Raw genomic sequence first — 26,776 nt, forward strand, 5'->3', positions numbered from 1 at the left:
AACTGGCATTTACAATAATACGACAATTATGATTGTAGGCACAAGCTGAATGCCACATTTTCCCAAATTTAAAACAAAATAACTATAAACTGGATAATCTTTATCTATATATCTATAATAAAGCATATTATTTTTACGAGATCAAAGACTGATACGGAATTTATTGTTTCACAACACATAAATGAGGCACAGGTAGGTACGATTAAAAGTGAATGAATGAATTTGGTTATCACGTAGGTAGGTACTTAATGTTTATTTTGTAGGGCCCAAGATAGATACTATAACTAAAGTCGCATTTAGACCTTGAGAGCGTATGTGTGTTCTTCCCCTACTTATGCTCGGTCAAAAAAAAGCGTACCTACCTATTTGAATGTTGCAACACACTCTATTGCACGTCTATAAAAGTGTTTCTGTGGCTATTTGGCAGAAACAGATATGACCATTTCACCTACTTTTTAGGGGAGCAATTTGAATGTTGTGTGTCTTGTGATAAATCCTATGTATTTAATTATGAAAGAAAGTTAATGTAATATTATGAAGACATGAACTGAGTTTTAATTACTTATAAGCATTTGTATTTAAATAGTACAGTTTTTCTTAAAAATCACTTTAAAGAACATATCAGGTTTTGGCAAATTCAATTTTAAAAATAATGTACCATATCTCACACATATCTAGGTTAGGCATATTTTTATTTTAAAGTTATAGGTAGCTTAAAAATACCATCCAGGTTTTAATCGTCTTCGCTGGTTTCAGCATCACCATAATTGGGTACAGAAGGTTGCGTTTCAAGTAAATTATAGAAAGTATGATACACGGGATCCATCAAATACATCATGCTCAGTAAGTCCTTCTTTTTTTGAGGATTTATTGGGGCAGGTGCCATATGAGTCCTCGGTATTATAGGAACATGTGGACGCCCTCTGGAATCCCTTAATAACTGCATTGTTCTGAAGGGCTCCTCATCATTCAGAGAGTATTTGAATTTTATATCACCGACTTGTTTTTCATACCGTAGCCACTTTATACTGTGCCAATTGATCGGTTGCCCTTCAACACATTTTAACTTCTTAATGAAAGTGGTTTTCAGTAAGTCTGAATAAGAGAGAAAAGTTTCTGCTGACATTTCCACCACATTAAACGGATGTTTGCCTCGAACAGTTTGTACAAATTGGTACCAGACTTGTGGGATGTTAATGTTAAGTTCAATAGATTTTTTAGCTTTTTCTATGCGGGCATGATCCGTGTCGCATTCCATTCTGGTGTGTCCCACTTCCAAGAATTCGTGGTCTATAGAATGCACGTGTTCAGATTCACTGACAAAATAAGACAATGCTGAAGAAAAGTTTATGTTTTTGTTTTGCCCTGGACAGTAGTCTGAATAGGCTACTATATTAGTTACTGTTTCTTGAAGATTCTGCAAATGCTGTACGAAGCACGATGCTATTTGATCAGATCCCTGACCAGCAATCCCTTCATGCCACATGTAACAGCTTGCGGTATCTGTTTTACAATCTCTAATTGTAAAATTATAAGTCCACAGTTGCCTTTTATAGTACACTATGTTGGTATTCAGGGAAGGCGTTGGCAGACATTGTTGCAAATCAAAAACTAGCATTCGAGTGGACTGACTAGTTTTAGATAACAATTTGTCGTGTTCTTTCATCTTATATGATTCATCAGCCTTAGCCAAGTGTTCGTTTTTTTTTCATTAAGTTCAGCTTTCCTTTCTAAATCATTTGCACACTTAATCTGAATGTTATATGTATCACATACTTTACAAATGTCTATACTAGGACTTTTAAATTTGTAGCCTAGTTCACGAAAAATTGAAGCATATTTAGAATATGTAAAAGGTTTTTTCTGTTGAGTAGTCCGTTCATTTTTATACATATCATACATATTTGCAATATGAAGTTGCGGAGATAAATAAAGCTTGCTTGTATATCGTCGGGAGTAGTGACTTTGGTATTTCGGAAACCTGTTAATACGATTAGTTACTTCAATTTCTTCAATGTTATTTTTATTGTGTGGTTCGTGACGCCCTCTTCGGTCACCGTCTATGATTCCTGTTTCCGAGCTGCGTTTTTTCACAATTGCGACATCAATTTTATTTCGGGATACGCCAAAAACATTCTGAAACATCTTCTTGCAAACTTTTACTAAATTTAGTTTATAAATAGCTGTAATCATGAGTTCTTTTACTTGACCACCTTTGCCTTTTCCTTTCCTCTCTATTAATTTGTCATTAATGGTAATGTTGTCTGCGAGGAATTGGTCAGCCGTGTCTTTACTATTCATTCCCAGAATTTTTGCGAACATATCCTTCTGATTGTTTTCACTAAGCATGCTAAAACATTTATAACGGCAACCGGACTCTAATGGAATAAACAGCTTTTCAGGTTTAGCCACACCACCACGAGTTTTATACTCTTTGCCGCAGTCTTTCAAGTTCTTCATGTACCTTCTTTTATCCTTGATTTTTTCTTGAGATGAATTCGTGCTTCGAGATGCATATGTACACGGATTATAAGAGTTGTTAGAAGAATTTCTTCTAATCTGTTGAGCAAGGGGTTCGTCATCCGACGAGGCAAAGTTTTGTTGAGATTCGGTAATTTGAATATCATGATCTGCTTGCGACACAGACATTGGAATCTCGTGTTCTGTGGCTTGCTCATCTAGTACTGCATTTTCACTGCGCCATGTTGAGGATAGAATATCAGAGTTGTCAATTTCAGTTATTATAAGACATTATAATAAAAAAAACTGTTCCTACAAAAAACAGTAACAACCAAAACAGCAGCCATATCTTGTTTTGGCAATTAGAATACATTGATTATATTCAATACTTATTATTTTGCCAGAAGCAGATATGGTAGGTACCATATCTTGTTTTGGCAAATATGACTTGCTTAATTTTAAACATATCTGAAACTTGTTTCGTTGATTATGAAGTCAGTAGAAGAGATAAGCCATATCTGATTTTGGCAAATAAAAATATAAACATAGAAGAACAAATCTGCATTTAAACCTCAAAACACCAAAAATCGACATATCTGCTTCTGCCAAATAGCCACAGGTTTCATTTTCGTTTGACACTCACACATTCCAAACCCTGCTTCAAAATGTAGCGTTGCCATTTCAGTATTAATTGTAGACATTAAGTCAAAAAAAAGGAACTGGCTTTTGGAAGTGGAACCGCATCTCAGATTAAACTAATTAACCAGGGAACCAAATCATGTTGATCTGTCTCAGCATAAACAGTTTTATCTTTCTCATTCATTTAATGGATGTTATTTATATCTTAACTTTTATTTATAAAATAATAAACAATCACAAACACCCAGCCATCTAGAAAAAAACAATATAAATATTGTGTCCTGACCGGGATCGAACCCAGAACTCTTGGGTGGAAGGCAAACGCCCCTTGCACTGCACCACGAAAGCCGCTTGTTGATAATTAATTGTTTCTAGTATTAATTGCTGACTTACTGTGATTTATTGATTATTAAAATGCCAAACAAATTGAAAAGATGAACAATTAGCAGGCAATGTTTATAATGCCCTAATTTACCATAGACCAGGCATGTCCAATTTAAAGTAGGCTGTGATCAACTATCCACTCTATAGTATCAGAATGTAGTGATCTACCACACTCTACCTTTGTCATTCTGTAAAATTATGTATTTGTTACAAATTTAACAACACATCGTGTATTATCTATCATCACAGCTAAATCCTCAATTTTCCATTCGTCATGAAAATGGTCTTCTTTCGGGAAATCATTGTCAAACTATTGTCTCAATTATTATTAGAGTTCCACCCATTTAGAAGTTTTAGCCACCAAAACTGCTATCAATATCAAATGTCAAAAATAATACTCACTTCAAATCATTCAAAACTTTATTATGTCTTAACAATATTATCTTGAGGTCTACAACAATAAAATTAATATATATATTGATTGAATGAAAAATAGCATTGACAAATTTAAGAGGTTTTCACCGGGATGCGTTTCATTTTCAGTAAATTCGGTGAAAGGATGTTATACAAGAGGATGTAATTACATTTAACATAACACGTAATTATTTTTCACAAGAATGAGTCGTTTTGTGTGATTTCATCCGACAAGATTTTATGCACGAGTAACCACATTGATCACATTTAAATGGCTTTTCATCAGAATGAGTCATTTTGTGTGATTTCATGCTTCCAGATGTTATACACGAGTAATCACATTGATCACATTTAAATGACTTCGTATTAGAATGCGACATTTTGTGTGATTTCATGCTTCCAGATTGTATACACGAGTAATCACATTGATGACATTTAAATGGCTTGTCACCAGAATGTGTCATTTTGTGTAGCTTCAGGTCATGGGATGTTTTACACGAGTAATTACATTGATCACATTTAAATGGCTTTATACCAGAATGCGTCATTTTGTGTCGTTTCATGTTACCAGATGTTATACATGAGTAATCACACTGATCACATTCAAATGGCTTTTCACCAGAATGTGTAACTTTGTGGGATTTCATGCTTCCAGATGTTATACACGAGTAATCACATTGATCACATTTAAATGGCTTTTCATTAGAATGAGACATTTTGTGTGATTTCATGCTTCCAGATTGTATACACGAGTAATCACATTGATGACATTTAAATGGCTTTATACCAGTATGTGTCATTATATGTAATTTTAAATGACTAGATGTTTTACAAGAATAATCACATTTGTCACATTTAAAAGGCTTACCAGTATGTGACATTAAATGTAATTTCATTTGACTAAATGTTACACATGAGTAATCACATTGATCACATTTAAATAGCTTTATACCAGTATGTGTCATTTTGTGTACTTTCATGTTACCAGATGTTATACATGAGTAATCACATTGATGACATTTAAATGGCTTTATACCAGTATGTGTCATCATATGAATCTTCAAATGACTAGATGTTTTACAGGAATAATCACATAGATTGCATTTAAATGGCTTCATACCAGTGTGTGTCATTATATGTAATTTCAGGTCACCAGATCTTTTACAAGAGTAATTACATTGATCACATTTAAATGGCTTTTCATCAGAATGTATCACTTTGTGTACTTTCAGAACACGGGATGTCATACAAGAGTAATCACACTGATGACATTGAAATGGCTTTATACCAGTATGCGTCTTGATATGTAATTTCATATGACTAGATGTTTTACAGGAATAATTACAATTATGACATTTAAAAGGTTTTTTCGGGGAATGAGTCATTTTGTGAGCTTTCATGTTACTAGATGTTATACACGAGTAATCACAATGATCACATTTAAATGGCTTTATACCAGAATGTGTCATTTTGTGTTCTTTCATGTTACCAGTTATTTTACAAGAGTAATTACACTGATCACATTTAAATGGTTTTATACAAGAATGGGTCATCTTGTGTGATTTCATATGGTAAGATGTTTTACAATAATAATCACATTTGTCACATTTAAATGGCATACCAGTATGTGACATTAAATGTAATTTCATTTGACTAGATGTGACACATGAGTAATCACATTGGTCACATTTAAATAGTTTTATACTAGTATGTGTCATTTTGTGTCGTTTCATGTTACCAGATGTTATACATGAGTAATCACATTGATCACATTTAAATTGCTTTATACCAGAATGAGTCATCATGTGTAATTTCATACAGAAAGATGTTTTACAAGAATAATCACATTTGTCACATTTAAAAGGCTTACCAGTATGTGACATTAAATGTAATTTCATTTGACTAGATGTTACACATGAGTAATCACATTGATCACATTTAAATAGCTTTATACCAGTATGTGTCATTTTGTGTACTTTCATGTTACCAGATGTTATACATGAGTAATCACATTGATCACATTTAAATGGCTTTATACCAGAATGAGTCATCATGTGTAAATTCATATAGAAAGATATTTTACAAGAATAATCACATTGATTACATTGAAATGGCTTTTCTCCGGTATGCAGCGATTTAGGTTTTTTCGTGTCACAAGAATAATTAGATTCATCGCTTTTAAATGGAGTGTGGCAAGTTATTTTACATTTACTATGTTTACGCTGGTTTACATCATTATTAGTGATTTTATGGTTTATATTTTTATGCAACACTTTGTGAAACTCTAACAAATCTAACGATGCAAAAAAATTATCACATATACCGCACGCAAAATTATTAACATGAAAATATTTTTTTTCCAACTCTATAATAGGCACTAATTCGGGGAATGATTTAGAAACATTTCGTTTAATAGTGCCACGTGTTTTTTTAAACCTTTTGTTGTAATCCTCGACTTCTTTTTTAACATCTTGTTCGTCGATTTGTATGATGTCATCAATTTTCTCTTCTTCCGACGATTTGAGATTTGCTGCGTTATCCTAAAAAAGCATTTATAATATAATTATTAGCACAGCACGATCTAGACAGCATAACCGATTTTTAAACATTCATCCGCATTACATGTGTGCTGTTAATTATCTACTGAAGTTGCACAGGTTTCCAAGTTGAGCTGAACGATGCAAAATAACTTTAAAAACTTTCTTTTAAGATACATGTCGTTTTCATAATAGAGAACGTGGATGTCGTTATCCTATTAGTTGTACGCTCTAATTCAGATTTCAATTTGATCTCGATTGGCCTTGACTATTTACGTATGGTTCACATTTCATAGTAAAAAAAAGATTTTGATCCGAATGATCAAAGTGTAGAAGCCTTTTGTTTCACCCTGCATGTACCTAAGTGTGTTTGGCGTCCTTCAGAATATCGATTTGAGTTGGCCGTAGTGTAGTTTAGCGTGAATTAGCTATTGTTTTAACTCAACCATTGTCCTATCTCCTAAGTGAGTAGAGTAAAAGAAGGTACTACATTTTGGTACAGTAGATGAAGATTGCACAATGGGAGAGTAGGTACATTTGCTTGCGGCATTCTCCTTCTATTGAATTATATGACCCATTGTTACTATTTATGATTACGCCATGTGTACGGCTATTTTCTGTTTTATTTACAATCGCGCGTTAAAAGTTGGTCGTGGTAAACGAAACAATTTCACTAAATCGACCGAAAGACAAAATTATTAAAGACGAATTTAATATGCATGTGTATGTATTCAACCAACTCTGGTATAGTAGTTAGAATAATAACTTTTCCAAAATTATCGATTTACCAACTTTATGTTTATACGAATACTAACAACGTATTTTTCTTTTTTAACGATATCCAATGATGTTCATCGCAGCTGTGCCTAATATTTGATCTAATTTGATTCATTAGTTACGCTATTTGTGACCGCTGTTATTTGGACCATAACATATTATTTTATACTAAATAATAATTATTCTACTTATTCTCTTTGATTGATTTTACTGGTTAACCCAAATTAATTAAAAAAAAATATACCTACTGACACGGCCACGAAATGTACACCTTCAGCGGACATTTCTTGCAATAGATTTGTGACGTCACAACTTTTCGGTCATACCATAATTGTCGATTTTTGTTTGAAATTACGCGGCCTACCTCTAAACAAAGCTATAATAATAAACGTGTAATGAGTCCCATAGTACAGTCTGAGCAGCTCACAGCCACTCAGAGTGAACTATGGATGATTTTTTTTAGATAGACCAAACGGTCTTGTAAGTAAAATGTGAGTAAACTAAAATGTCTAGAATTAAGGTTAAAAATAAATAATAATATGTAACAACTTATGCGATATCATTAGCAAAATGCTGTAAACTAAAGCTAATTTATAACTATAATCTTCTTTGCATTATATAAAATCATTTTATGTATATACGTAATATTTTGAATCCGCGCGAGAGAAAATAAAATCAATAACGTAATTGATCTATTTTGGGCAATGTAAAATCTTCAGTAGAATGGATTATGACATTTTTATAGCCTTCAATTGGTAGAATACGAAGACATTTTCGACCAATGGGCATCAGTATAAAATTAAACAAGAATGTCATCATTTAACTGGACTATGATTCGCCAGAAATGTTGTCATTTTTTCCGATAGCGTCCAGGATTTTTTGATTTAAAATTTTTAATCTAGGAGTGGGAAAGTATAATCCGTAGAGGAAGGTCGTGTTGGTGCCTCTGCCAAAAAAAGTTGAAAATATTCGCTCGGGAAGAAAATACGAGATTTAACTGCGCATTCGAAGCATTTATTAGTTTTCCGTGAGAAAGTCCTTGTCACGAATTGGATTCAAGAGGCATTTAAAGTATAAAGATATCGTAATTGTCGATTATCTCGCGTTCGATGCAAATAATTGCATCATCTTACGATGACATCATTCATCAGACGCGTATGGGAACCGGTTTACAGTACCCTTACGAGGATTTAAGTACTAAAATCAATAACCCTCAATCTAGAGGACGTTGACTCTCACCTCATGAATATGTGTGACGTGTGTAATTAAATAAATAAATACGAATAGGTATATACAATAAAATTAAGTAACTAAAATAAGTTCATAAGTATAAATAAATATTGTTAATTTGTTAGTTAATAAAATGTAGTGCTAAGATATTTGATAAAAATTAATTATAATAAATTTATTTATGAAGAAATATTTTAATAAATAATTAAAACAATACTCGTGAAGATTTTATTATTTAAATAAATCTGTGATCTTATTTTCGCGAGTACAATTTGGCATATGAACCGAATGACAAGCCATCAGCTGTTTTCTGACGTTTCGCGCACGTGGGTGTGGAACGATTAATATAATAATATTGTTGTGAAGTGTTCAATGGTGACGAAAAGAACTTTAGTTGACTACCCCCTCCGACTTAAGGCTGAGCTAGCTTAAGCAAAGGTTCTCAACCTGGTCTGAGGGCAGGGCCGGTTGAGAATATGATGCCTTTGTGGTAATACCAGGACCGGGGTAACGTCATTACCCCACTCATTATTACGAATACTTTGCACGTAAGCATAAAAAGGGTTTGCCATCGCTGCTGAAGATTGTAGGAAGATGCATATAATTATATCTGTACTTACAATACTAAAATTTTGAAATACAAGTATTTATTTGTAAACCTTACGTTGTATTCTTCGAGTTCCTTTTTAATGTCATGTTCATCGATGTGTATGTCGGAGTTAATTTCATCTGCTTTTGACGTACACAAGTTCGATTTAGCCATAACAGTGCTAGTGGTGTCAACCTAAATTAAACAAAGAGAAGACAGATCATGTTTAAAAATAAATACCTATATTCATTTTGACGAGTTTCCGGGTAAAACGCATTTGAGAATGTCAAGGAGGGAGTGGTCGGCACAGAAACGTCTATGAACAGAAGCGCTATTTATTTTTTAGAAAATATTAATGACAAGCGAGTTGTTCTATATGTAGACTCTATGTCACGTAACCTTGCCATTTGGTATAGATGTTTTTTTAATGAAAACGTAAATTAACCAATCGAGTGCATGGAATATACTAATCCAATTATACGGCGTACGTGTGTAAACCAATCGAGTGCCCGGATTTTACTAATGCATTTATACGGTTGCGCATACACACAAATCCTTGGCATTGTGTACAATGGCAAGGTTACATGAATTATAGTGTACTTAGATACATTCCTTTGCAAAAAGTCCACAAATATAGGACCAGCCGTTATACCAACTACACTACATGTACTACATCATGCGAATTACAAAGGTTGTCCGAAAACCCTTCACCCTGCTAGAAACCTTAGTAAAGAGCCATGGCGAACATCTTGGAATAGGCAGGTTACCACTAATCGCAGACCACTAATGCAACGGCCATATTTACCCAACCCGACAATTCATTTTACCAATAAGGCAACCCCTCCCAATTGCTCCCAAAGTTTTAACCGGCGAGGCACTCATTGAGTAACTCAGAGCTAGCCCTGCCCAAAGCATTGAATTCTCCACTAGTATCAGCATACTTTTTAGCAATCAATTCAAAATAACTTATAGTGACCAATGTTCACCTTACCTCACGCAACCCGTTATAGTTCACCATACCGCCAACAACTCTGCAGATTCCGTACTAGAATGCCAACAGAGGACTAATAAACGAAATAAAGACAAATTGTTTATTCAGAGTCAACACAAACATAGACACCTCGAAACTAAACAGCCCCGAACCACACACAAGCATATCATGAGACTCTACGTGTAGTTGTGAAGCATCAGCGTTTTTTACGCCTGGGGATGTTTCAGGAGCAGATGAGGTCACCACACACTTAATTATTGTGCTTTGTCTGAGTTTACATAGACTTTGTAATAAAAAGTGCCCATAGGAGAGAGGAGCACAATGAGCTAACAACATAATGAGATGAAAGAGGTGCCATTTAGTTATCTTGCCGTCTGCATAGATATATAAAATAAGTATTTTGCGGTACTGACTCCGTCAATTCATATGAGAAACCATTGTATAACTCCTATTTTCCCAGATATAGTTTTTCTTTCTTCCCTCAGAACCATGGCGAAGGTCAGTGAGCTCTTCCTTAATAAGTAGGTATACACACGCGAATACTACAGAAGGCGAGGATAAAATGCCGTTTGGCTTTAGTGCCTCATATTATACATATGTATAATGAAATAGAAAGTCGAACTTTTTTGACGTTAAACGTCATTTCGCATGGACATCGATTGCCACACACGTACTTATACTTTTCATCGCGGAAGCATTCCTTCCCAGCTGCAATTTATTACTGACAAAATGGTTAGAAACTGTCAAATAATATCGGTTAACTTCGACTGCACTAAGATGACTTGGAACAGAACTAGTTAGCATATTATTAGGTAGGTATGTCACTAGGTAAATTATAAAAATTATGGTTTGAATACGTTTAACATAGGAACGCAACAGATGAACAGAACAAACATATAAGTAGGATGCGGTCAGTTTAATGGCAATACGCAAAAAAAATGAGAGCAACAATTAAAAGACTAGTTTCAAAAAAAAAACTAACCTCAAAAGAGCAACTGGGACCGTCGAAATTCTCTTGCTCTTTATACGTACTTGTTTTCAGGTTATTTTGATAGTATACGGGCATCTGCCTCTCTGAATCAGATTCAGATTCACCGGTTTCGCGTTTCACGTCCATTTTTTTCTAATTGAAAGCGTAAATTATATACTGAGAAAGCTGTCGTCGTAGCAGAACAATAGCGTTAAAGATAATATCGTGTAGTATCTATGGTTAGGGGCAGTGTTGCCAACTGGCATTTACAAAATTAGGTCAGATAATGATTGTAGGTACGAGCTAAATGCCACATTTTTCCAAAATTAAATCAAAATATTATAAACTGGCATTTCAAAATAATAAAGCATATTAATTTTACGAGAACAAAGTCTGAAAAGGAATTTATTGTTTCACAACACATAAATGAGGCACAGGTAGGTAGGTACGATTAAAAGAGAATGAATGAATTTGGTTATCACGTAGGTTCTTAATGTTTATTTTGTAGGGCCCAAAATATCTAATTTAAAGTCGCATTAGACCTAGAGAGCGTCCGTGTGTTCTTCCCCCACTCCAACGAAATTCCTTTGCTCGGTGAACAAAAATTGTACCTACCTATTTGTGTGTTGCAACACACTCTATTGCACGTCTATAAAAAATGTATTTCATTTTCGTTTAACACTCACACATTCCAAGCCCTGCTTCAAAATGTAGCGTACCTATTGGGTTTTGCCTATCTGAATTCAATTAATTTATGTATTCTGTGGCAAATCTAGTTTAATATTCTGGTTTTTTATGAGAAGTTGTACCTATGATCTTTTCAATACCTATCAAAGATGCCAGATTTTACGCAGTCGCACGTGACGCACCTTCTTATCAAAATCATCTGTGAAGACATTCAGGTTTGAACAGCTGATATGTAGGTAGGTAGTGACACGTCCTCATACTTCCGGGCCTATACCTGAAGTAGGTATTTTTTTGGATAATTTAAAAAAAATAGCCTAAACATTCCCTTGATCTGGTAGTCAAGAAAGGGCTTAGCAAAAACACACGGACGTAAGTATTCTTGATTAGTCAGCGGGGTTGTTTTCTACGTACCTAATGGTAATATGCTAAGGGACGAATGATATTCGGCTTTTGCCACTTGTGAACTTACTTAACTGTATTAAATGTAAGTAAGTAATAATTGTTGTAGACTAAACATGTAACTATGTAATTTCATAGTAAAAATTACCATCTAAGTAAGAACCATTATAAATTATTTCTTAAAATGTATCTAAAAGGAATGAAAGAGAATGATGTAAGCAGACGATTATCTTGTAAAAAAATTATAAAATAATTGCTTAGAAAAGTTATTATTGAAATTACGTAGGTAACAATAGTTCGTAAGTGGGATAATAATGGCCGTCGGTGTGAAATGATGAAACATAGAAGAGGGGAAGGGACAGAATGTACGGGGGTAATCACGCGTTGCCATGGGGCGACACGTCGCCTAGGATGACCGGTGAGATTTCTATGTAGACGGCGATTATAGAATGAGTATTTTTTTTCAGTCTTTTTAACCATTTTTTTTCTGCTAGTTCATCAACGCTGTGCGCAGCTTCATAAGCGCTTCCTCATGTATAGTATTTCATCATCAAGGCTGAGTTTGATGAAAATTGCCTTGCTTTTGAGGAGCATCGTAGATGCGTCTTTTACCTGTACATGCAGATCGAGAGGAAGATATGGAGCGCGTACTGCGCTGCTTACTAAAAGGGACCCACAGATTTTTTTCTTTCGAGAAATGGATGTTAGCCACATGTAAGACCCATACTCCGGTCAAACACACATTAAAAAATAACATATGAATTTGTCAGGCTCGGTCCCCACAACATTATAAACCAACGCGGTAACCGCGAGGTCATCGTGGACCAGTGTTTCTCAAAGTGTGGTACGCGTACCCCCTGAGGAACCTACGGGAAGAGTTTGGTGGAGGCACGCGCTGCACCAGGCTTTGGCTGCGCCTGGTGCAACAAGCATTAATACGACATCCGTGCTAGAAGGTTTATCGCATGCGTAAGAAGAGCAATTGTTGGAATTAGCTTCAGACGGATTCTTGAAAAATAAATATAAGGAGTGTACTTTAACAGCATTCTGATTGCAGATGCAACACGTGCATCCAGTTTTAACAGAGAAAATCCAGAAATACATCTTGCCTTTTCCAACTTCATATCTATTTAAAGTTGCCTTTTCAGCATTGGTAGACATTAATTCAAAAAAAGGAACTGGCTTTTGGAAGTGGAACCGCATCTCAGATTAAACTTATTAATCAGGGAACCAAATCATGTTGATCTGTCTCAACATAAACAATTTCATCCTTCTCATTGATTATGATGGATATTATTTATAACATAACTTTTATTTATATTATTATAAACAATCACAAACACCCAGGCTTTGAGAAAAACACAATTTAATATTTTGTCCTGACCGGGATCGAACCCAGAACTCTCGGGTGGAAGGCAAACGCCTTACACACTGTACCACGAGAGCCGATTGTTAATACTTACCTAATTGTTTCTAGTATTAATTGCTGACTTATTGATTATTAAAATGACATACAATTTTATTAAAAAGATGTACAATTAGTTGGCAATGTCTATAACAACTTAATTTACCATAGACCAGGCATTTGCAATCTGAAGTAGGCTGTGATGAACTATCCACTCTCTAGTATTAGAATGCAGTGATCTACCTTACTCTACCATTTTCATTCTGTAACTTTATGTAGGTATTTGTTACAAATTGAACAACACATCGTGTATTTTATCATCCTAGCTAAATCCTCAATTCCCCATTCGTCATGAAAATGTTGAGCTTGGTCTTCTTTTGGGCAATCATTGTCAAACTATTGTCTACATTATTATTAGAGTTCCATCCATTTATATGTTTAACCACCAAAAATCCTATAAATATCAAACGTCAAAAATAATACTCACTTCAAATCATTCAAAGCTTTATTATGTCTTAACAATATTATATTTAAGTCTACAATAGAATTAATATTAATAAAATTATTTATATTATGTACCTACCCGCATGAGCGAGTGGTAAGTGGTAACGTGTCACATGATATTTTTCCAATATGTGTTTGGATCCAGAACATGGACACGGACGTTGGTTCAGCAAGGGGATAACAATATATTGTGTTATATCTCATTGATCGAGAGGTGGCTAAAATGAACGTCTAATTGTAGAGTCAAAGAGAAAAAATGTGCAAAAAATAGTATCGACAATATTTGAAAATACTTTTTTTTAAATACGACGGTTATAACTGGTTACCCGATTAGTTATTCGCAAAATAACCGTTAACCGGGTAGTATTTTTCCTCCGGTTAATTGGAAGCTCTAGTCTTGGCCAATAACTTGCTCGTTCAAATATCAAGGTAAAAGTAAAACTTTTATGTTCATTGAAACAAGCTCATCTATCACGTTAATTAGTTATTTTCGTATAATAATTGTATAGGTATATCAGTAAATACATAATATTATAAAATCATATTGATAATACAATTACATGTAAATATGTGCATTTAGTTCATACTCGTGCATTGTTATGTATATGTATTTCATAATTTATCAAACAAAAAAATACGACACCCGCGGGACTTGAATCTGTATCTGCTGGATTCCCGCCAGTATGCTTTTCCAATGAATCTACGGGCATCTTAGATAATTACGACGATTTTAACTAATGGTTGTTGCATAAAAGGCTTATCGAATTGCGTTATATATAATGTTGGCTATCGGTTTTAGTAGAAAATGATTTTTCTAGTGTATACATGCATGAGGTATTTTCAAATTATGTTTATTTCAATATATAGAAAGTTACATTCTCAAATCTTGTGTCCCATAGTAGAATAAAAAAAATAGTTTACTTAACAAATTAAATTGCCACATTTAAATGGGTCTTCGCCAGCATGTCATGTTATGTAAATTTGTGTAACTAGATTTTATACATGAGTAATGGCATGCACCGTAAATAAATGGACTTTCACAAAGATAAATCATTTAGTGTGATTTCATGGGACCAGGTGTGATTGAATGAAAAATAACGTTGACAATTTAAGAGGTTTTTCATCGGGATAAGTAATTTTGTCGCTATATTTTCGGTAAATTCAGTGAACTGATGATATACAAGAGGATCTTATTGCATTTAACATAACACGTAATTATTTTTCACTAGAATGAGTCGTTTTGTGTGACTTCATCCGACTAGATTTTATACACGAGTAACCACATTGATCACATTTAAATGGCTTTTCATCAGAATGAGTCATTTTGTGTGACTTCATCCGACTAGATTTTATACACGAGTAACCACATTGATCACAATTAAATGGCTTCTCATCAGAATGACTCATTTTGTGGTATTTCATGTTTCCAGATGTTATACACGAGAAATCACATTGATCACATATAAATGGTTTCTCATTTGAATGAGTCATTTTGTGTGATTTCATGTTTCCAGATATTATACACGAGTAATCACATTGATCACATATAAATGGTTTCTCATTTGAATGAGTCATTTTGTGTGATTTCATGTTTCCAGATGTTATACAAGAGTAATCACATCGATCACATTTAAATGGCTTCTCATTTGAATGAGTCATTTTGTGTGATTTCATGTTTCCAGATGCTATACACGAGTAATCACATTGATCACATTTAAATGGCTTCTCATTTGAATGAGTCATTTTGTGTGATGTCATGTTTCCAGATGTAATACAAGAGTAATCACACTGCTGACATTTAAATGGCTTTATACCAGTATGCGTCTTTATATGTAATTTCATACGACTAGATGTTTTACAAGAATAATTACAATGATCACATTTAAATGGTTTTATACTAGAATGACTCATCTTGTGTGATTTCATGTTTCCAGAACTTATACACGAGTAATCACATAGCTGACATTTAAATGGCTTTATACCAGTATGTGTCATATAATGTAATTTCAAATGACTAGATGTTCCACATGAGTAATCACATTGATCACATTTAAATGGCTTTATACCAGTATGTGTCATTTTATGTCGTCTCATGTTACCAGATTTTATACATGAGTAATCACATTGATCACATTTAAATGGTTTTATACTAGAATGAGTCATCTTGTGTGATTTCATGTTTCCAGATGTTATACACGAGTAATCACATTGCTGACATTTAAATAGCTTTATACCAGTATGTGTCATTAAATGTAATTTTAAATGACTAGATGTTCCACATGAGTAATCACATTGATCACATTTAAATAGCTTCATACCAGTATGTGTCATTTTATGTCGTTTAATGTCACTAGATGTTTTACAAGAGTAATCACATTGATCACATTTAAATGGCTTTTCTCCGGAATGCAGAAATTTAATTTTTTTCGTGTCACTAGAATAATTAGATTCAACGCTTTTAAATGGCCTTTGACAAGAGAAATTGCTTTTACTACGTTTACATTGTTTTACATCCATACAAGTGATTTCGTGGAATATATTTTTTTCGGGTATTGATTTAGTAACATTACGTTTAATTGCGCCACGTGTTTTTTTTAAACTTTTCTTGTATTCCTCGAGTTCTTTTTTAACATCTCGTTTGTCGATTTGTATGATGTCATCAATTTTCTCTTTTTCCGACGATTTGAGATTTGCTGCGTTATCCTAAAAAAACAAATATAATATAATTATTAGCACCACACGATCTACACAACGTAACCATCGTTTAAACTTTCATCAGCATGTTAATAATTATCTACTGAAGTTACGCAGATTCCTAGTTGAGCTAAACGATGCGAAAATAATGTTAAAAACTTTGTTTTAAGATACATGTCGTTTTCATAATAGAGAACGTGGGTGTCGTTATCCTGTTAGTTGTTCGCTCTTATCCAAATTTCAATAATTAGATCTCGATATGCGCTGTACCTATGGTTCACTTTTCATAAAAAAATTCTGATCTGGATGTTCTAAATGAATTTTAAGGACACTGTAGAGCAGCTCTTTAATTTCACTCTGTATGTACCTAAGTGTGTTTGGCATCCTTCAGAATATCAATTTGAGTTGGACGTAGTTTACTTTAGCGTGAATTACCTATTGTTTTAACTCAACCATCGTCCTATCTCTTAACTAAGTAAAAGAATGTACCTACTAAATTTTGGTAGATACAGTAGATGAGATTGCACAATGAGACAGTATGTAGATTTGCTTGCCCATTGTTACTGTTTATGATTACGCCATGTGTACGGCTATTTTCCGTTTTATTTATAATCGCGCGTCTAAAGATGGACATGGTGAACGAAACGATTTCACTTAATCGACCGAAAGACAAATTTGACAGTTGATAACTTGATTTGAATTTAATATTATGCATCAGTACGTGTATGTATTCAACCAACTCTGGTATAGTAGTAACCATTTTGAAATTATCGATTTACCAACTTTATGTTTTTACGAATACTAACAATGTATTTTTCTTTTTTAACGATAACCAATTATCGTCTATTCAATTTAAAACTATCCTAAACGACAATTTTTAGAAATACGTTTTTTGACATTAATCGATTCTCTATGGAATTTCCAACATTTCTGTATAAACCTAAATGCATAGGGTTATATTGAATTTAAGAAACAATTATTTTTATGCCACTTCTTAAGTATCCTAAGTGACATTATTTGCCAATGTTTTGAATTTTTCATAAATTTGAAATTAGGAAAAATTCCACAAAATTTATTGTAATTTGAAACACAAAAAATGATTTAATATTTCGATATTACAGAACTAAATTGAATTAAGTATAGGTTCATAATTTCTAAATTTCGCTTTCCTGCACATTTTATGATTTGGCGTTTAGGATAGTGACAAGGCCATAAAAAGGACGTCTTCAGCTGGCATTTATTGCAATAAATTTGTGACGTCACAACTTTTCAGTCCGACCTTAAATGTCGATTTTCGTTTGAAAATACGTGGCCTACCTCTAAACAAAGCTATAACAATTATGTAATGAGTCCCATAGAACAGTCTGAGCAGCTCACAGCCACTCAGAGTGAACTATGGATGATTTCTTTCAGCTAGACCAAACGGTCTTGTAAGTAAAATGTAAGTAATTGAGAAGTCTAAAGTTTAAGGTTAAACATAAACCATTTCATGTAAATATGATATCAATAGCTAAATGCTGTAAACTAAAGTTAATGTATAACTATAATCTTCTTTGCACTATACAAAATCATTTTGCGTATGTATATACGTAATATTTTGAATCCGCGCGACAGAAAATAAAATCAATAACGTAATTGATCTATTTTGGGCAATTTAAAATCTTTAGTAGCATGACATTTTTATAGCATTCAATTGGTCGAATGCGAAGACATTCTCGACCAATGGGCATCAGTATAAAATTAAACAAGAATGTCATCATTTAACTGGACTATGATTCGCCAGAAATGTTGTCATTTTTTCCGATAGCGTCCAGGATCTTAAATTAAAATTTTTATTTTGGGAGTGGGAAAGTATAATCCGTAGAGGAAGGTCGTGTTGGTGCCTCGGCCAAAAATAAGTTGAAAATATTCACTCGGGAAGAAAGCTGAGATTTAACTGCGTAAATAGTGTGCATTCAATGCATTTATTGGTTTTCCGTGAGAAAGCCCTTGCTACGAATTGAATTCGAGAGGCACTTAAAGTGTAACGAAATTGTAATTATCTCGATCATTCCGCGTTTGATGTAAACAATTGCATCACTTTACGATGACATCATTCATCATCAGCCGCGTATGACAACCGGTCTGCAGTACCCTTACGAGGATTTAAGTGCTAAAATCAATAACCCTCAATCTAGAGGACGTTGACTATCACCTCATGAATATGTGTGACGTGTGTAATTACATAAGTATTAAAATAAATACATATATAATAAAATTAAGTAACTAAAATAAGTTTATAAAATAATTAAGTAATTATTTGAAGCTAAAATAAATTGTGTAATTGTTAATAAACATTTGAATATTATAATAAATCTATTTACTGAAATTAATTTAAATAAACAATTAAATCAGTATTATCGAAGAAGTTATTTTTTTTTATTTAAAACAATAACCCGCGATGTATTCTACGGAAAACATCTGATTCAAAGACAAGTGACAGGAGATCAGCTGTCATTGGTGATTACTTAAATATTTACGAAAGTAAATTTGATTTGAAGGTCAATTAGATAATTAATGACCTAGACGTCAACCTACTACTAGGTGACGATTCTAAGCAATAAAAAGTTAAATAATATTGTCACAGTGCATTTATATAGTGTCGGACAAGAACTTTAGGTGACCACCCTCTCCCAAATAAGATTGAGCTAGCTAAGCAAAGGTTCTCAATCGGTCTAAGGGCAGGACCGGTTGAAGATTAAATGCCTTTGAGATTATTCCGGGACCGGGGTGTACGTCAATAGTTTAGATTTGAATAGACGTTATGTTCATTGCAGATGTAGGTACCAAATATTTGATGTAATTTGATTCATTAGTTAGGTACGCTATTTGTGTCCGGTGTTATTAGGACCATAACATATTTTATACTAAATTATAATTATTCTACTTATTCTCTGTGATTGATTTTACTGGTTAGTTTTACTAGTATTTTACTGGTACTGGTAGACTAGATACGAGAAAGAAACACAATATCTTCATGTTTCTACCTACATTGTAAAGTACGAACATGGTTAAAATAAATGGATTACCTGTTTAACTGGGCTATGTTCGGAATACGAACAACTTGGTTGAGGACCTTTATAATTAATCGTCTCTTCAATAAACTCTTTCTTGATGTCCACTCGTTGAAATTCGGGTTCCGATTTTATATTTACCATGTCTCTTGTTTGAAGGTTCTAAAAATACAATATATTATCATTTTATTAAATCAAGCTTACTTTATGGAATATCACACACTTATATATGGTTTATAATAATAATTAGTATATTCATCGCGAAAGCATTATTTCCCAGCTGCAATACGGTTTCTTAGGATCACAGGCGCCTAACTACAAAAATGCATGTTTTGATTTAGGTCCGGTTTCGATAATGCCGTAATTATAAATAAAACTTGATGCTGTACATATATCCGTATACAAGGTATAGTTGAGAGAAGTATGCTTTATTTAATGAATTACATGGTATTATAATCTTTATTTGCGTTTATCTCAAAACTATGTTATTGTAGATAGGACACTGTTATCTTAAAACTCTAAATAATGCTAACCAAATATATATATATATATGTTTCTGTAATACAACTGTATAACAACCATGTCTTTTTCATACAAGGTAGGTAGTTGTTAATAATTTTGAGCAATCACAAACATCACAAATTGTGTCCTCACCGGGTAGGTATCGAACCCAGAGCTCCCGGGTAGAAGACCAGTGCATTACGCACTGCACCACGAGAGCTGCCTTGACCAAATGGTTGGAATCTGTCAAATAATATCGGTTACTGCATTCAGATGAATTGGATCAGTGCAGTTTAGATAAATCCAATATGTAGGTACCTCATTGAATTACAAATAATTGGCTTGTGAATTCTTTTTTTCTATACAAAAAAGTTCTAAAAGTTAATAATAATATTTTGACATTAATTGAAATATTTTTTAACCTAATATTTCAGTTGTTATTATTAGAATTTTGATAATAGCTGATATAGGTACTGGATTATTTACTAGTTACTGGTTAGGTATATGTAAATGATTATATGTATCTATCGATTGCGCGAAGCAGACACAAGGCTTTGGATACATTTAATATAGTTAGTCTAGGTACGCGTTATTTTGCAACGCCTACAAGACAATAAATACGTGTGCGAAATTAATGACAATGTCCGCAAACATAAACAAACACCATTGAATACCTACCTACCCGTTTAGACTAGTATGGATTTACTGCTGACAGTACGTATTATCACGGCCAGAACAAGAAAAAGGACGTGTAAACATGTTGTACTATCCTGCAGTTGCAAGATTGCATACATGAATTAAAAATATTCGGAAGCTTCTGAATGTTCACGCGACAGTTGGATTTGTTCGCTGCTCCTGCACAGTAGAACGATAGTTGCGAACCTGCCGGCAAAAAAAAACGATGTACGCCACGCAGCGACTCATTTTAATGACAACCGATTTTTATGACTAATAGTACTTACCATAAAACGACAACATCGCGTCTCGCTTATTCTTGAAGAATGAGATTGGAGAGACAGTCAGCACTTAAAATACCCACTATTGCTGCAAGTAAATCCATGGACGTGTACAGGCGCTATAAAAGACATAAGCTTCATAAAACTAACCTCAAAAGCAATGCTGGAACCGTCGGCAATCTCTTGCTTTATATAATTATTGGTCACATGGTTAATTTGATGGTTTAAGGGCACCTGCCATTCTGCATCAAATTCGAATTCATCCGGTTTGGGTTTCACGTCCATTTCTCGAATCGAAAGCGTACGTTGGATTATCGCAGCAGACCACAAAAGTGCAGGTGTCAGATGATATTCTTTTGACAGATTCAGACAGTGACAGACGCGCTTTACCATAGACAAAACTGGCTGATAGTATTGCCATTATATTATAATCAATACGCAAAAGAGTAACTCAATTTGTATAAAACTTTATTCTAGAATGAAAACCTTACCCGACCTAACAAAAATAATCCAGTACCGACCTATATCGGCTACATTGGCACCGGCATGCAGTGAGGTGCAAGGCGGTGCAAGACCACCACCGTTGGCTCAAAACTTTTTTTTGATCATAATTATATAATACAGGAATATTATTTATTGAAGCAAGTTCTACACATAAAAAAAAACAAATAAAATAAAACATTTTGCTAACGGTGACCTGCGCAATGAAAGAACATAGCTTTTGTTATAAATCCCATATTATTTTTTGAACCCCACCTATAATAATATTATGATCAAACATGTTGGCACAGCCATCGTATTCTTGTCTAACCAGAATAAAAAGCTGATCCAATCCTATATCCTGTTGCACAGCTAAATACGACAGAGCAGAAAAGATTATACGTTCTTCATGCATTTTGAAAATGTTATTACTATCTTTGTGCAGGAATCGAATTGTACCTGTTTGTAGTTTTGAAAGGTATTCTTTTAGATCAGGGGCAGGGGGGGAAACTGCGGCCGCATGTGGCCCGCCGGGTATTTTGTTGCGGCCCGCCATCATAAATAATTGTACTTCTGATTACGAATAACTTTTTTATAATTTTTTTAAAAAATATTGAGAATAGATTAAAATTAATTTTGAAGAATTTGTTGTTTCGTAAATATATTATCTCAGTACGTCTTCCTTGCGTCTCGTCACACACTACGTATCCACTATTTTCTACGTTGAACATTGAAGAGTGTCACATTTAAATACATTTAACCCCGCTTTGCAAGGAAAAAAAATATATGCCCATGATATGGTAAAAAGTTTGAATGGATTTCAGTTAAAACTACAAATATCGAATAACAACGTGGACCACTTTCCAACTTTAAAGTTGCTGAATATACTAGAATATAAATTTGAAGAATATGGTAAAATTATTAAAGCTCTGAATGACGATTTTTCACAAAGATTTGGTGACTTCCGAAAAATTGAGACAAGTTTAGCAATGGTACGCGATCCATTTTCAATAGGAATAATTTGATATTGATAGTGTACTGACAGAGCTACAACTTGAGATTATTGATCTGCAGTGTGACATGGATTTAAGAGAATTGCATCGTCGTGAAGAAATCTCCAAATCATCGATCATGAACCTCAATAAAAATTCTTAACGATCAAATCGCGAGCCTAATACTACAAGGTTCTAAGTGTTCGTCCTTGAAAAAACAAACCCAATAATGAAGTAGTATTCTAAGCTGCCTCATTGTTACTTCTGTTTCTCCAAGGACAAACACTTAGAACCATGTAGTTCTAAATATCTCCGATCAGTGACGTCCCGTGGGGGTAGGCAGATTGAGCGTCGCTTGGCGGCGGCAGTTACCCAAAGGGCGGCAAATCGAGGAGAATCACTATATATATAGAAATAGCTACCTAAACTTAGTAATGACGGAAATATCTTTCCCTTAAAAAATTCAGCTCACTGGTTGGAAACAAAATGTATTAATTAGGTAGGTACTATACAAGTTTTAACAAGATTTTTTTGTCGGGTTCGCGATGTCTAGTTTACTTCCGTTGTCATTGGACGTCACGTTCTTGGTGAACAGCAATGACACGTGCATACCTAATTTAAAATTTATCCAAATATGTTTCCCAGTCACTCGGGAGTTTTGGAAGTTGTCAAGTGTATTTTTAAATGTACCTACCTATCTGAAACCGTAGAGTCGCAATATTGTCTATTGAAAAGCAGAGGTGGTATTTAAATTAGATTTAGTGGTATGTATATTGTAAGTAATGTATCCATACAACACATTTCTTAGATATTGGAGTCATGAAAGGATGATATAAAGTACTGTATGTAAAATGTGGCGGCATCTTGGCACTGCCTAGGGGCGGCATTTTGTCTAGGGACGTCACTGTCTCCGATGCGAGTTTTGAGAATATCAACTACAAAATTAAGATCTGAATTTAAAAAAATGTGCAACAGTTTCATTCTTCTCATTAATTTTTTTGTAATGTTTATTTTTCCTGATAATAAATATTGTATATCTAACAATGGTATTTTACTTGCGGCCCGCCGATCATTTTGAATTCTTGAATTTGGCCCTCCATCCAAAAAGTTTGCCCCACCCCCTGTTTTAGATGGACGCTATGCTATTGAATCCCGCCGCCTGCGAGGTGAGTTCAATTAATCGCTTTCTCAACCAGGAGGGGAGTCCACCCTGTTTAAATCCATCGTCGTCTCACATCCGTTTATGGTAATGTGATAAACCAGCGGAATGTCAGAAAGTAGTATGACTAAGAATAATCAGGAAAATCCCATTTATTTGGACACATATAATACATAGTAAGTCGCCCTTTTCCAAAATTCATCTTATCCAGTTTTTAACAAAAATGAACTGAATATGCAGTTAAATTTAAGTTATATTCAAATGAACACATACATATCCTATAGTAGTCTTTTGCAGCCCGTATAACGGTTGAAAAACAGCGTCCAATTTCAAAATGCGTTTTGTCCATAAAACTTTGTAAAAAGTCATCTTGTCCATAACAAATCTTTAAATATTTCAAAAACTGTGTATGATATTTAAGAAAACGATGTGTTTTTCGCAAGCATATTATATTCAATTATAATTTAATTAACAAAACATAAATGTTTCTTTTCATTTAGATGTTCCATACACGTTTTACCATAACTCACCTTGTCCATAAAAACATTTCCAAAATGCATCAAGTCCTTAAAACTGTGTCAAAATAAAATCATCTTGTCCGTGACAAACCTTCAAATATTAAAAAAAAAAAACTGTATGATATTGATATGTGTTTTTATTTCACGAGCATTATAATATATATTGCATTATTATATTTATTTCAATTTGCATAAAAAAAGAGAAATTAATTTTTACATATACACACTAATAAAAATCATTAGTGAAAAAACAAGATAACCGACAGGACTTGATCCTCTACCTGCTAGATTCAAGTAATTCAGTGACGGGCATCTTAGTCACTTATGCTGATTTTAACTAGTAGTTGTGACATCAAATGATTATCCAATTGCATTATGTTGGCTATCGGTTTTAGTACAAAATATTTTTTTCTAGTATGTGTATGCATGAGATGTTTTCAAAACATCTATATTCAGTTTATAGAACGTGACATTCTCATATATTACTATGTCTTATTCGTTGAATAAATAATAGTTAAACAATAGAACAACAATAATACATCATTTAGTTTGATGTCATGGGACAAGATATGATTAAATGAAAAATTCATTTTCAAGTTTCATTTTCGATAAATTTAGTAACAGGATGTTATACATGAGTAATTACATTGATCAGATTTAATTTTTTTCCATTAGAATGAGTCATTCTGTGTGATTTCATGTTAAAAGATTTTCTACAAGAATTAACACAAAAATATCACATTTAAATGGATTTTCATCAAAATGTGTCATTTTGTGTTATTTCGCTGGTTTAAAGGTAAAACTCATTATGTTACATTTTCATGTTCCTTCTGAGATAATGAGGTTTGAACATATTTTTTGCAATTAAAAATCCAATTTCAAATTAACATTTTTTCTTCTTTTTGTATAAAATGTATAAAAAATCAGAAAATACATTGAAGGTAATCAGATTCTATAAAAAAAATTAGGAACTCGCAGGTTTGGTCCTCAGAGAACCCCCACTTCACCATGTTATCTCGGGTGCGCCCTGCCATGGTTTTCAGTCTGTTTGGGGCTTTCCATGTTCAGTACCCAAGACTGGCTCCATGCGGGAGGTGCTCTCATAGGCTAGGTTAGCCGCCCATGCGGATAGTCTATCTTATTCGGGTGAGACGGTCAGACGTATAGTTGTCGCCATAAAGCCTTTTCTGGATTTTAGCCTTGTTTTTCACATTTGATACCCATGCATGACGTGTCGCGGACTCGCTCTTGGGCTGTCTTTTCAACTAGGGCTGCAGTTTGGAGTCGGATTAGAGGGAGGCTATTCCTGAAAGCACGTGAACTTTAATGACAGGCGTCAATTTCAAGAACCCCGTCACGATCCGGCAGGTTTCGTTGAGCGCAGTCCACATGTCTCGTGTGCGCAGACATCTGCCACACCGGACAGGCATACTCGGCCACCGAGGTGCATAGTGCAAGGGCTGAGACCCTGAGTGTATGTAGTTGAGCTCCCTACGTATTACTGCTTAGCTTTCTCATGATACTGTTCTGTTGCTGCTGTCTTCATTTTAGTATTAATGCAGTGTTGCTTATAAGACAGCGTCCGATCTAAGGTGATTCCCAGCTATCTGTTGGCTGTTTGTGGGTTCTAAATGCACCCCATCCCAAACCACATCAAGCAATTTCCCTGCGTCCATGTTTTGTAGATGGAACGCTGCTACCCGTGTTTTACCTGGATTTGGCTTAAGTTGATTGAGGTAGTAGTATGTCTTAACTCGCTTAATGTATCTTTAAGCTGTTTCTCAATCACTTCGAAGCTATTGCTTTGGTATAACACGGCTAGATCATCTGCATAGAGGAAATGTTTTGTGTTGACTCCGATTGGCTGATCATTAGTATAAACGTTGAACAGTATGCCAAGACGGTACCTACCTTGTGAAAGGCCGTTCCATTGTTGTCTCCAACGGCTGCGTTTTCCGTCCAGTGTTACAAAGAATCTTCGTTTGGCCTGAAGCTTTTCAATCACTCCTGTTATTTTGAAATCATTCAGGAGGTTTTAAATGTAAAGTTTACTCAGCAGAATTCTATGGTTAACTGTGTCGTACGCGGCTGTTAAGTCTACGAAAGGAAACTCTTAATGTGACCGATAACCAGTTTCATGTTTGCCTCACTAGTTTTATTGACTGGACTTCGGTCATTGTTTCTGAATGATTCAGTTTTGCTTAATCCAGCCAAAGCTATATTAATTGGTCCATTTGAAATTCATAACATTTTTAACGTTCAGGCAGTGTTTACATTAAACTTATTAACACCATCATTCTGATTATTTAGTATAAGTATCATTTATTCTCATCTTATAAAAAAAACGACCAGTATCATACAGTTGGCACAAGATGATAGTTATCGACAATGCAAACCACACATAATACACTCACTAACTTACTCATAGACATGTTTA

The 26,776-nt window shown here is 34.1% G+C and overlaps 1 long non-coding RNA gene across 1 annotated transcript; it reads right to left on the reverse strand.

The window, feature by feature from the left end:
* Positions 1-15,088: 15,088 nt before the first annotated feature.
* Positions 15,089-21,573, reverse strand: LOC147076571 (uncharacterized). The gene is made up of 3 exons (XR_015069653.1): positions 21,341-21,573; positions 19,749-19,895; positions 15,089-16,689 (listed from the first exon to the last, which is right to left on the reverse strand). It is a non-coding gene; the product is annotated as an uncharacterized LOC147076571 (long non-coding RNA).
* Positions 21,574-26,776: the final 5,203 nt, after the last annotated feature.

Source organism: Rhyacophila brunnea, unplaced genomic scaffold (genome assembly GCF_057557595.1).
Source record: "Rhyacophila brunnea isolate RB1 unplaced genomic scaffold, BYU_Rbru_1.0 scaffold_13, whole genome shotgun sequence".
Lineage (NCBI taxonomy): Eukaryota > Metazoa > Arthropoda > Insecta > Trichoptera > Rhyacophilidae > Rhyacophila > Rhyacophila brunnea.